We start from the raw sequence: 12,898 nt of genomic DNA on the forward strand, positions 1-12,898 counted from the left end.
AATCAAATGTATTTATATAGCCCTTCGTACATCAGCTGATATCTCAAAATGCTGTACACTAAACCAGCCTAAAACCTCAAACAGCAAGCAATGCAGGCGTAGAAGCACGGTGGCTAGGAAAAACTCCCTAGAAAGGCCAAAACCTAGGAAGAAACCTAGAGAGGAACCAGGCTATGTGGGGTGGCCAGTCCTCTTCTGGCTGTGCCGGGTGGAGATTATAACAGAACATGGCCAAGACGTTCATATGTTCATAAGTGACCAGCATGGTCCAATAATAATAAGGCAGAACAGTTGAAACTGGAGCAGCAGCACGGCCAGGTGGACTGGGGACAGCAAGGAGTCATCATGTCAGGTAGTCCTGAAGCATGGTCCTAGGGGTCAGGTCCTCCGAGAGAGAGAAAGAACGAGAGAGAGAGAGAATTAGAGAGAGCACACAAAAATTCACACAGGACACCGAATAGGACAGGAGAAGTACTCCAGATATAACAAACTGACCCTAGCCCCCCGACACAAACTACTGCAGCATAAATACTGGAGGCTGAGACAGGAGGGGTCAGGAGACACTGTGGCCCCATCCGAGGACACCCCCGGACCGGGCCAAACAGGAAGGATATAACCCCACCCATTTGCCAAAGCACAGCCCCTACACCACTAGAGGGATATCTTCAACTACCAACTTACCATCCTGAGACGAGGCTGAGTATAGCCCACAAAGATCTCCGCCACGGCACAACCCAACCCAGACAGGATGACCACATCAGTGACTCAACCCACTCAGGTGACGCACCCCTCCCAGGGACGGTATGAGAGAGGCCTAGTAAGCCAGTGACTCAGCCCCTACGTCTTGTGACCGTAGCGTACGTGTAGGTATGTACGGCAGGACCAAATCAGAGAGATAGGTAGGAGCAAGCCCATGTAATGCTTTGTAGGTTAGCAGTAAAACCTTGAAATCAGCCCTTGCTTTGACAGGAAGCCAGTGTAGGGAGGCTAGCACTGGAGTAATATGATCAAATTTTTTGGTTCTAGTCAGGATTCTAGCAGCCATATTTAGCACTAACTGAAGTTTATTTAGTGCTTTAAGTCAATCAATCAAATTTATTTTATATAGCCCTTCGTACATCAGCTGATATCTCAAAGTGCTGTACAGAAACCCAGCCTAAAACCCCAAACAGCAAGCAATGCAGGTGAAGAAGCACGGTGGCTAGGAAAAACTCCCTAGAAAGGCCAAAACCTAGGAAGAAACCTAGAGAGGAACCAGGCTATGTGGGGTGGCCAGTCCTCTTCTGGCTGTGCCGGGTGGAGATTATAACAAAACATGGTCAAGATGTTCAAATGTTCATAAATGACCAGCATGGTCGAATAATAATAAGGCAGAATAGTTGAAACTGGAGCAGCAGCACAGTCAGGTGGACTGGGGACAGCAAGGAGTCATCATGTCAGGTATTCCTGGGGCATGGTCCTAGGGCTCAGGTCCTCCGAGAGAGAGAAAGAAAGAGAGAATTAGAGAGAGCATATGTGGGATGGCCAGTCCTCTTCTGGCTGTGCCGGGTGGAGATTATAACAGAACATGGCCAAGATGTTCAAATGTTCATAAATGATCAGCATGGTCGAATAATAATAAGGCAGAACAGTTGAAACTGGAGCAGCAGCACAGCCAGGTGGACTGGGGACAGCAAGGAGTCATCATGTCAGGTAGTCCTGGGGCATGGTCCTAGGGCTCAGGTCCTCCGAGAGAGAGAAAGAGAGAAGGAGAGAATTAGAGAACGCACACTTAGATTCACACAGGACACCGAATAGGACAGGAGAAGTACTCCAGATATAACAAACTGACCCTAGCCCCCCGACACATAAACTACTGCAGCATAAATACTGGAGGCTGAGACAGGAGGGGTCAGGAGACACTGTGGCCCACTCCGAGGACACCCCCGGACAGGGCCAAACAGGAAGGATATAACCCCACCCACTTTGCCAAAGCACAGCCCCCACACCACTAAGTAGAGCATTGGAGTAGTCTAACCTAGAAGTGACAAAAGCATGGATTAATTTTTCTGCATCATTTTTGGACAGAAAGTTTCAGATTTTTACAATGTTACGTAGTTGGAAAAAAGCTGTCCTTGAAATGGTCTTGATATGTTCTTCAAAAGAGAGATCAGGGTCCAGAGTAACGCCGAGGTCCTTCACAGTTTTATTTGAGACGACTGTACAACCATTAAGATTAATTGTCAGATTCAACACAAGATCTCTTTGTTTCTTGGGACCTAGAACAAGCATCTCTGTTTTGTCCGAGTTTAAAAGTAGAAAGTTTGCAGCCATCCACTTCCTTTTGGCTGAAACACATGCTTCTATACACTTTTCTATACACTTTGAAGCTTTGCGGAAAAGGAAGTGTGTAACGGTTTTCCTCTCCTGAGGAGGAAGGACCGGACCAATATGCAGCCTGGTAAGTGTTCATCATTTTATTCAATAGCACTGAACACTAAAATACAAAGTAACAAAAAGAATAACCAAAACAGTTCCGTCTGGTAACTAAAACAAAGACAGAAAACAACTACCCACCAATCATAGTGGGAAAACAAGCACCGGGCTTTGAGCGTGTACTGGCGACACCATGCGCTTAACCGCATAGCACGGTGCCTGACCATTACTGCGCTTCTTCCGGTAAGCATGGGGAGTTGGCTCAGGTCTATCTCCTGACTCTGCTAATCTCCCCGTGTGCCCCCTCCAAAGATTTTTTGGGGGCTGCCTCTCGCTGCCTTGTTTGTGTCGCCAACTCCATTCTCCGGTATCCCTCTTCGCACTGTTCTAGAGAATCCCAGGCGAGCTCAGGCACTCTCCCGGGGTCAACCGACCACCTCTCTATCTCCTCCCAGGTTGTCTCATACTCCAAATAGCGCTGCTCACCTGTCCAGGAGTCCCTTTCACCACGCTGCTTGGTCCTTTGGTGGTGGGTAGTTCTGTAACGGTTTTCCTCCTCTTCTGAGGAGGAGTAGGAAGGATCGGACCAATATGCAGCGTGGTAAGTGTTAATCATTTTATTCAATAGCACTGAACACTAAAATACAAAGTAACAAAAATAATAACCGAAACAGTCCCGTCTGGTAACTAAAACAAAGACAGAAAACAACTACCCACCAATCATAGTGGGAAAACAGGCTGCCTAAGTATGGTTCTCAATCAGAGACAACGATAAACAGGCCAAACGCAGAAATACAAAAACATAGAACAACACATAGAATGCCCACCCCAACTCACACCCTGACCAAACTAAAATAGAGACATAAAAAAGGAACCAAGGTCGTGACAAAGTGGACACTAGTGTGCATCACAGTCACCCGTCTCCAATGAATGAATGTTGAAAGTCAACACTTAATTTTCTAATCCACTGACAGGGCAGTTTCTAAACCATTTCAAAATGTATTTTTCGATATTTTCAAAAAACCACTAACTCAAGCTGAACTGGAAGAGGTGGCTGCAGCTATGGTCAATGTTGTGTCTACAACTCTCTCCAGGGTCCCAGTGAGCCTAATGCAGAATAAGAACAATGCATCTCCCACTACTAGCCAACAGATTGCATGTTTCAAGCGGCACATCAAAATCATTAGTACAGCAAACATCATTCACAGTCCTCACGTCAAACAAACAAGCCAAATCACATTCCAGATACCCTAGTCCAGTGCAACTTGTAGCAAGTAGGATACAGCACTTTATACTATTCCAAATGAATCTTGACTTCTGAAGCTTGTTCTGTGTGAGCTGTAATGTAGCAGCCAGGGGAAGGTCTTCAGGGTTTGGGTGTTATTTTGGCAGGAACAGTGCACTCAGTGTTGTGTTCATAAGTACCTTGAAACAAAACGGTAGTTGGAGCACTGGACAGACAAGGGGACCTATACATCATGCAATAATTGCACACCATTGTGCTCAGTAATTACATACCATTTGAAAGTGCGACCTGACTCTCCGTATTTTGCTGCTCTGTGACCCGCTAGGCTGGCCCCTGGTCAGAGGAGATGGGGAATGATTTAACCTCAAAGTTACACACAGGAATACTTTGACATACACAGACAGATATGGAAAGTACAATGGTACTGGTTCTGTGACAGGAGAAAATAGAGGCAATGAATATTCTCATACCAAATGAATACACCAGGGCAAGAATGGACAGATACAGAACCTTACAGACTAGAGCAGAAACAAAATGACCAAGTACTGTATAGAACTAAAAGCTAATATTGTGCTGAGCGGGTCCTCCCCGCGCAGTGGTTAAGGGCGCTGTACTGCAGCGCCAGCTGTGCCATCAGAGTCCCTGGTTTTGCGCTCTGTCGTAACCGGCCGCAACCGGGAGGTCCGTGGGGCGATGCACAATTGGCCTAGCGTCCTCCGGGTTAGAGAGGGCTTGGTCGGTAGGGGTGTCCTTGTCTAATTGTGCACCAGCGACTCCTGTGGCGGGCCAGGCGCAGTGCGCGCTAACCACGAAATTGGGGAGAAAAAGGGGTAAAATTCAAAAAGAAAAAAAAAGATTAAAAAATTGTACTGAGCAACCAGAAGTAATATACACAAATACAATATCCCTCCCTCAACATCATTTATTCACGCACACCATCCCACATGTTAAGATATGTGAATGAGTTTTAGATTTTGTGAAAAATTCCATTGTTTCCTCTACGTCCTCACACATTGTTTCTCCACAACACGTTTGGTGGAAACACCACTGGACGGAAAGTACACATCTTTTCTTTACACAGATGTTTTAATATTCACATAGAAATGTGTCGCCAATTGGATGGAAACCTAGCTACAGGCTAGATAAGGGGAGAGCATGGTGAGCTGTATGTATGTCTCTCTGAATGAATATGGTATTACCTTTGGGGTGATTAAGAATATCTAAAATATAGCCATAAAATTACAACAGAGTATTTGTTTTTGGAGTACTTATGTACAGTATTGTCAGAGTAAAGAGTTATTGTATAGATTAAAATTTAAGCCCTTTAGTCTATGTAGTCTATATGATGCTCATTCCATGGACCAACTGATGAAGGATTTGGTGAGACAGTGAGGGGTGTCTACATTCTGATGAGGCCGAGACATCATGTGGCGGATTTGGGGCTGTGATCTGATAGGCCAGACAGCCACGCCTTCTTTCTTTAGAGACAAAAGATGGAAACCTATCACCAAGACGACACATAAGATAAAGGGAAGACGGGTGAGTGGACATCTCTTGAATGAGCTGTAAGGACACTAACAGCTTGGTATCATATCACATTAAATTTGGATAACACAAATCTGAAAAAAAGCATCCAAGTAATTCAGTTGACAATTCCATTGATTCGTGTTGACGTAATCAGCCTCAATCCCCTCTGTTGATGCAGGTTACGTCTGGGAGTGAAATAATCTGCCACAAGTCAAAAGAAATCTACTATCAGTAATGAGAATACAAAACATAGATGATCACATATAGGAAGTTTAAGGATGTGACATCAAGTCCTCATTCCGTATTATTTTAATGATGAAAGACAGAAAGTGAGCGATCAAGTTCAAATGAATGGTGAAACACCTCTCCATCCATACTAGGTAATAGCAGACCACCCACTGGTGCTTGAAGCACCCCACCACCATCTGCTCTCATACTAAGAGTTCAGCAGCCAGGTCACCCACTCCCCCCGACAGCACGCCACACCTAGCAGGAGGCTGCTCAGACCCTCATCAAGGATTATAACACAACCGCCACATCACAGGACCTCTGACTGAGACACACTGACTCAATGGAAGTGATCCCAGAACACGTTCATCATGCTTAGGACCAGACATGGGTTCAAATAGTATGGGTTCTCTTTCAGATATGGAAGCTGCGCTTGATTGAACTTGCCTGGCACAAAGACACACACTGCTAGCAAACACTACACACACGTACATTGTGGTGCTGTTGTATGGTGATAATGTACATTTTGTGTTGTGGATTAGTGGTGTAATGTTATTTGATGTATTGTTTTATTTGTAGTTTTTTGTATATTGTGTGATGTGCCTTAATGTGTTCGGACCCCAGGAAGAGTAGCTGCTGCCTTGGCACTGTTGCGACTTCGATTGAAGAACTAGAATTATTTCTGACAAGGTCAATGAAATCCGTGCCTCACTGGAAGCCCCGCCTTCCACATGTGATAACCCTTCACGAACTAGAACCAGGTGGTGCGGGCCAAACAGGTGTTGTACCTCGTTTACCTCCTTCAGGGAACAGTAGTTATAGTCAGAAAGTTAAGCTCCCTTTCAGGGAGACCACCCAGACCTCCACCCCGCAAGATGCGGTAGTCTGGGTATTGTGCACACTGGGTATTGTGCACAAAAGTGTGCGCTGCCCAACTCGCCACAGCACAAATATCCTCTACAGTCAACCCTTTAAATAACGCCCAAGATGCTGCCAGACCACTGGTGAAGTGGGCGGGTACACCGCTAGGTAACCCTTGCCCTTTGCTGCTTTATGCCAGTGAGCCTCCACAATCAATGGGAGAGATGCAGTTTAGAAAGCACCCTGCCACGAGCTGGATTAGCAAACAGACAAAAAGCCTGTTGCATGACCGGATATCCCGGGTCTGCTCAATGTAGGTGTGTAAAGCTCGTACTGGACACAGGGCATGTAACCGCCAATGTTTCTCAGAAGCAAATGAGGCAAAAAGGGAAATACTGTAGCTCAAAGCTAGAGTCCTGTAGGGCATAGCCTTGACCTTTGGGGGCAAAGGCCAAATTAGGACGCAACGACAACGCTTGGAGATCTCCAACGCGTTTAGTCGAGGCCAAAGTCATGAACAAGGAGGTTTTGTATGAGATGATCTCCAGCTCCACAGACTCCAGTGGTTCAAAATAAGACCTGGCGCAGAGCATCCTAAACTAAATCCCAAGTCAGCGCAATAGGGTTAGAAACTGGTCTGATACAGCGCACACCTTATAGGAACCACACCGCCAGAGCACTAGCCCAATAGGCAGACAATCTCCTCAAACCAAGGTTGCGTGGGCCAAATGGGAGCCACAATTTTTCTTTAAATAAATAAACCAACAAGCTTAACAGGCGCACCCTCCCCAACGTTGGCTGAGTCAGCTCCATGGTGGAAATGAATCCGGAATGAACTGAGATGGAGTCCGACAGCTTTTTCTGGTTTCTTATGAAGCCTACAGACTGAATACGGGACAGTAGCATGGATCTGTGTAACACTGCTTGCTCCCTCTACTCTGCTGCCACCAGCCAATTAACTGTAATAGCCTGCGGCTCGTGAGAATTCTGAATTTGTAGACTGAGGTGCCTGTTGAGGGCAAGTAGGTCTAGAATGGGGCGCAAAGTCCTGTCCCTTTTCGGAACTAGGAAATACCTGCTGTACTGTACCTGCATTCCTGGATCTCTAAAAATAGGAATCACTTAGATGTCCTCCCTTCCCCAGAAGCAGGCATTTTTTCACAGAATGAGCGCAGAGAACTCGGGAACTGACGTGAACTTAGATAACCTCACACTCAACTCAACAACAGCAGAGGGAGCACCCCCCTATCCACATCCACGGGTCAGTAGTGGAGAGGGTAGTAAGTTTTAAGTTCCTCGGCGTACGTATCACGGACAAACTGAATTGGTCCACCCACACAGACAGCTTTGTGAAGAATGCGCAGTAGCGCCTTCCAGGACACCTACACCACCCCGATGTCACAGGAAGGCCATACAGATCATCAAGGGCAACAACCACCCGAGCCACTGCCTGTTCACCCCGCTATCATCCAGAAGGCGAGGTCAGTACAGGTGTATCAAAGCAGGGACCCAAGAGACTGAGAAACAGCTTCAATCTCAAGGCCATCAGACTGTTAAACAGCCACCACTAACATTGAGTGGCTGCTGCCAACATATTGACTCAACTCCAGTCACTTTAATAATGGAAATTGATGTAAAAAATGTATCACTAGCCACTTTAAACTATGCCACTTTGTTTACATACCCTACATTACTCATCTCATATGTATATACTGTACTCGATACCATCTACTGCATCTTGCCTATGCCGTTCTGTACCACCATATCTTTATGTACATATTCTTTATCCCTTTACACTTGTGTGTATAAGGTAGTAGTTGTGGAATTGTTAGGTTAGATTACTCGTTGGTTATTACTGCATTGTCGGAACTAGAAGCACAAGCATTTCGCTACACTCGCATTAACATCTGCTAACCATGTGTAAGTGACAAATAAAATTTGATTTGAGATTGAGAAAAGCTAAGAGATCGGTTAAGAGATGGCTGAGTTATTGATAAGTCAGGAAATCATATTATATAGTACGTGTTCATTTAAATACTTTGTAAATGGCCAATCAACTTAACTTTTTAGGGTCCTTAAAGACATTACACACACTGAACAAAAATATAAATGCAACAATTTCAAAGATTATATGAACTGTAACTCAATATAAGGAAATCAATCAATTGGAATACATTAAGTAAACCCTAATGCGATGTGGGTGTAGGACATGCGGCCTACTAGGTTAACATTATAGGCTAGAAAATGTTATTTAATTTTGAAATAAAGAAATATGGGTATAATAATAATAATAATAATAATAATAATAATAATAATAATAATAATAATAATAATGTTATAATTAGTAGTGCAACCTGCATATTATACCTCCCCTTCCTCTCTCCATTGTTGCTTCTTTCCTTCCTCGCTGTCAACAGTTACAACTGATTGAATTATTTAATTTAACTGTAATGACATGCTTGAATAATGCTTTAAGCATAAGATGCTTTTCGCATCGAAGATTGAACGGTTAGGATCTGAACATATACAGACCCATAGCCATTTGTTGATATTAACATAATAAGGAATTCCCCTCAACCACACCCACAAATTGGGGAAAACAAACATTCTTTCCTATTGACCTCCGATGTAAAAGAGTCAACTTCGTCGTAGATTTTTAGTTACACAGAAATAACAAAATATACAGAAAGGTTGCGGTGTTGTTCAATGTACATGTAACCAGGTCAAAAATCCTTAACAACAGTTCGTAATGCTCCCATGCAGGTGAATAGAGGCTGTGAGAAAAGCCCTGTTGCTTCAGGTTATTCGGCGTGGGAAATGAGGGGACCCGATGTCCAAGTAGGCTACACGTAGCTGTGTGTGGAAAAGATGAGATATTTCACTTGTTTAGTATAGTTCGTTTTTAACTACACTCACTACTTGTAGCTGTATAGTCTGTTTTTTTTGGCTAGCTTAATGTTCTGGTCGGTAGCTAGCTAGCACTCTCTCACGTGGCTGCTAGCACAGTCATGAAAAGGGGCATGAGGGAAAAATGTACAATATTATGTTTTTCTAAGTAGTGAGAATACTTGAGAGCAGACAATGTACTTTTCGTAAATGTAATTTTGTAATTGACTAAAACAAGCAGACAAATTTGATAAAGGTGAATCATTTGCTGTGTAACACAGGGGCATATTACGCATGACAGAGCCTATAAGTTTGTTGGATAAACTTATTTCATTAGCTAAATATACAGTGCATTTGGAAAGTATTCAGGCCTTGACTTTTTCCACATTTTGTTATGTTACTGCCTGATTCTTAAATTGATTAATATATATTTTTTTATCATCAATCTACACAAAATACCCCATAATGACAAAGTGACAAATTTCTTTTAAAAATGATTATAAAAAAACATAAATACCTTTTTTGCATAAGTATTCAGACCCTTTGCTTTGAGACTTGAAATTGAGCTCAGGTGCATCCTGTTTCCATTTGTATAGTCTTACGTTTTTATTAAGTAATGGAGTGAGAGTCAGCTTTGGCAGTGCGGATAGCCCCTGTGACACAGAGAAGAGCAGCTTCAGTTGAGTGATCTGTCTTGAAGCCTTACTGGTTAGGCTCAAGAAGATAATTCTGAGAGTAATAGCGAGAGAGTTGGTCAGAGACAGCACGCTCAAGTGTTTTGGAAAGAAAAGAAAGGGATACCGGTCTGTAGTTTTTGACATTATAGGAGTCATGTGTGGGTTTCTTTAGGAGGGGCCATTTTGAAGTCCGATGGGATGCAGACAGTGGTTAGGGATGAATTGAGGGAAGTGAGGAACAAGGTTTCCAGAGATGGTTTGGAGAAACATTTTACATTTTTGCAGCCAAGGGGTGGGAAGGGTATGTAAAGCCTATAGGGAGAGGAGCAAACAGGTATTGAAGACACACATAGAGAGTGTACAAAACATTAGGAACAACTTCCTAATATTGAGTTGCACCCCCGAAAGTGTTCCACGGGGATGCTGGCCCATGTTCTGAGGAAGATGGCACCAATAGAGATGGCAGCTTCGCTTCAAGTCCTTAGGAAGCTGTGCAGTATTTTTTCTTACATAGTTAGCCCAGAAAACCTTAAGTGTTATTACATACAACCGGGAAGAACTATTGGATATCAGAGAGAAATCAACTTACCAGCACTACAACCAGGAATACGATTTTCCCAAAGTGGATCCTTTGTCGGCACCTCCCAGGGCATTTTAACTAATTCCAGAGGCCTACCCAAAACAACGCCGTCGGAGGAGAGGGTGCCGGAGCGGTCTTCTAGTGATGCTTCGTATGCTCGCACACCATCCACCGCTTCTGAGTATATTACTCGCTAATGTCCAGTCCCTAGTTAACAAAGTCAACGAAATTAGGGCAAGAGTTGCTTTCCAAAGAGATATCTGGGATTGTAACTTACTCTGTTTCACAGAGACATGGCTAGCTGGGGACATGCTGTCGGAGTCCGTAGAGCCAACGGGATTTTCAGTGCATCGCGCCGACAGGAACAAACATCTCTCTGGAAGAAGGGCGGGGTGTATGTATCATGAGTAACAACTCATGGTGTAATTGTAACATACAGGAACTCAAGTTCTTTTGTTGCCCTGACTTAGAATTCCTCACAATCAAATGCCGACGGTATTATCTCCCAAGAGAACTCTCCTCGGTTATCGTCACAGCCAAGTATATCCCCCCGCAAGAGCATACTAAGACGTCCATCAAGGAACTTCACTGGACTTTATGAAAACTGGAAACCATATATCATGAGGCTGCATTTAATGTAGCTGGAGATTTTAACAAAGCTAATCTGAGAACAAGCATATCGATTGCAGTACACAAGCGAGTAACACACTCGACCACTGCTACTCTAACTTCCACGATACATACAAGGCCCTCCGCCACCCTCCTTTTGGCAAATCTGACCATGACTCCATCTTGTTGCTCCCCTCCTATAGGCAGAAACTAAAATAGGAAGCACCCATGCTTAGGTCTAGCCAACGCTGGTCTGACCAATCGGATTCCACGCCTCATGATTGCTTCGATCACGTGGACTGGGATATGTCCAAGGTAGCCCAGACAATAACATTGACATATACACTTACTCAGTGAGCGAGATTACAAGGAAGTGTATTGGAGATGTTGTACCCACTGTGACTATTAAAACCTTCAATAACCAGAAACTGTGGATTGATGGCAGCATTTGCGCAAAACTTAAAGCATGTACCACCGCATTTATTCATGGCAAGGCAGCTGGAAACATGACGAATACAAACAGTGTAGGTATTCCCTACAAATAATCAAAGCATCAGTATAGAGACAAAGTGGAGTCACAATTCAATGGCTCAAACAAGAGACATGTGGCAGGGTCTACAGACAATCACAGATTACAAACAGAAAACTAGACAGCAACGTCTTGCTCCCAGACAATTTAAACAACTTCTTTGTGCACTTTGAGGACAATACAGTGCCACCGACACGACCCCCTACCAAGACTGTGGGCTCTCCTTCTTTGTGGCTGACGTGAGTAAAACATTTAAACGTGTTAACCCTCGCAAGGCTGCCGGCCCAGACGACGTCTCTAGCCGCATCCTCAGAGCATGCGCAGACCAGTTGGCTGGTGTGTTTACTGACATATTCAATCAATCTCTATCCCAGTCTGCTCTCCCCACATGCTTCAAGATGGCCAACATTGTTCCTGTTCCCAAGAAAGCTAAGGTAACTGAACTAGATGAGTAGCAAGTTTTAGTTTTGGAACAAGACCGCCACTGAGAAAAGGGGGAGACTGAAGTACTACTAATAATTGTTAATTGTCTTGCAAAGGTGAAGAGCACACCTCCCAGTACTAATTGCTGATTGCCTAGGAGAGGAGAAACCACTCCCCCTCCAATACAGCCACTGATTAACAAGACAACAACAGTCACTTATTGCCCTTCCCCTTAATCCTGGTTGATGTGTCAACAATCATCTGCAAGTTATGAGCAGTCAGCAGTTCCCACAAAACGTAGGCTACTGGGAAGACAGGCAGGACTTAAAGTAGATGGCCCTAGTTGACGCAAAGTCAGATAGTCTCATGTTCCTAAAATGTTTGTTTTTAGTAGCGTGAATCGTTCCGGCTCACATTGAGGTGAAGAGCGGAATCGAAGTCCCCATAGTTGTGTTGTATCGAGAGTACAGAGTGTAAGGGAACACATGCTTTCTTTACTTCATTATATTTCCGGAGAATACATAAAATAAAGGGTCCACAATTGATGAATTAAAACATTCAAATGGGTACAGTACAGTGCAGCAAACTACACTACAGTGCTTACACAATTTCCATATAACTGTCATAAATCTTCCTTCCAGGGCTTGTTTTTTCCTCATCTAATTAAGATTTTTGTGTTGTTGGTCCCCCGTCTCCAGCTGCTTCTATGACTGTGTGTATGTTCCCTTTCTGTATGCCAAAGGATGCTGACAAGAACTCGCAATCAGATCATGAGCAGTCTGCTGATGAAATCTTCATGCTTCTGTTTTTCAACACAGACTGGAAGCCTGGCAAAGCACATGCTAATGAGAGCTGTTCTGCCACAATGATTTCCTCGCTAAACTTTCCAGCTCCTCATGATAATCTGTCCTAAACCA

This window comes from Oncorhynchus mykiss, chromosome 1 (genome assembly GCF_013265735.2).
Source record: "Oncorhynchus mykiss isolate Arlee chromosome 1, USDA_OmykA_1.1, whole genome shotgun sequence".
Taxonomy (NCBI): Eukaryota; Metazoa; Chordata; class Actinopteri; order Salmoniformes; family Salmonidae; genus Oncorhynchus; species Oncorhynchus mykiss.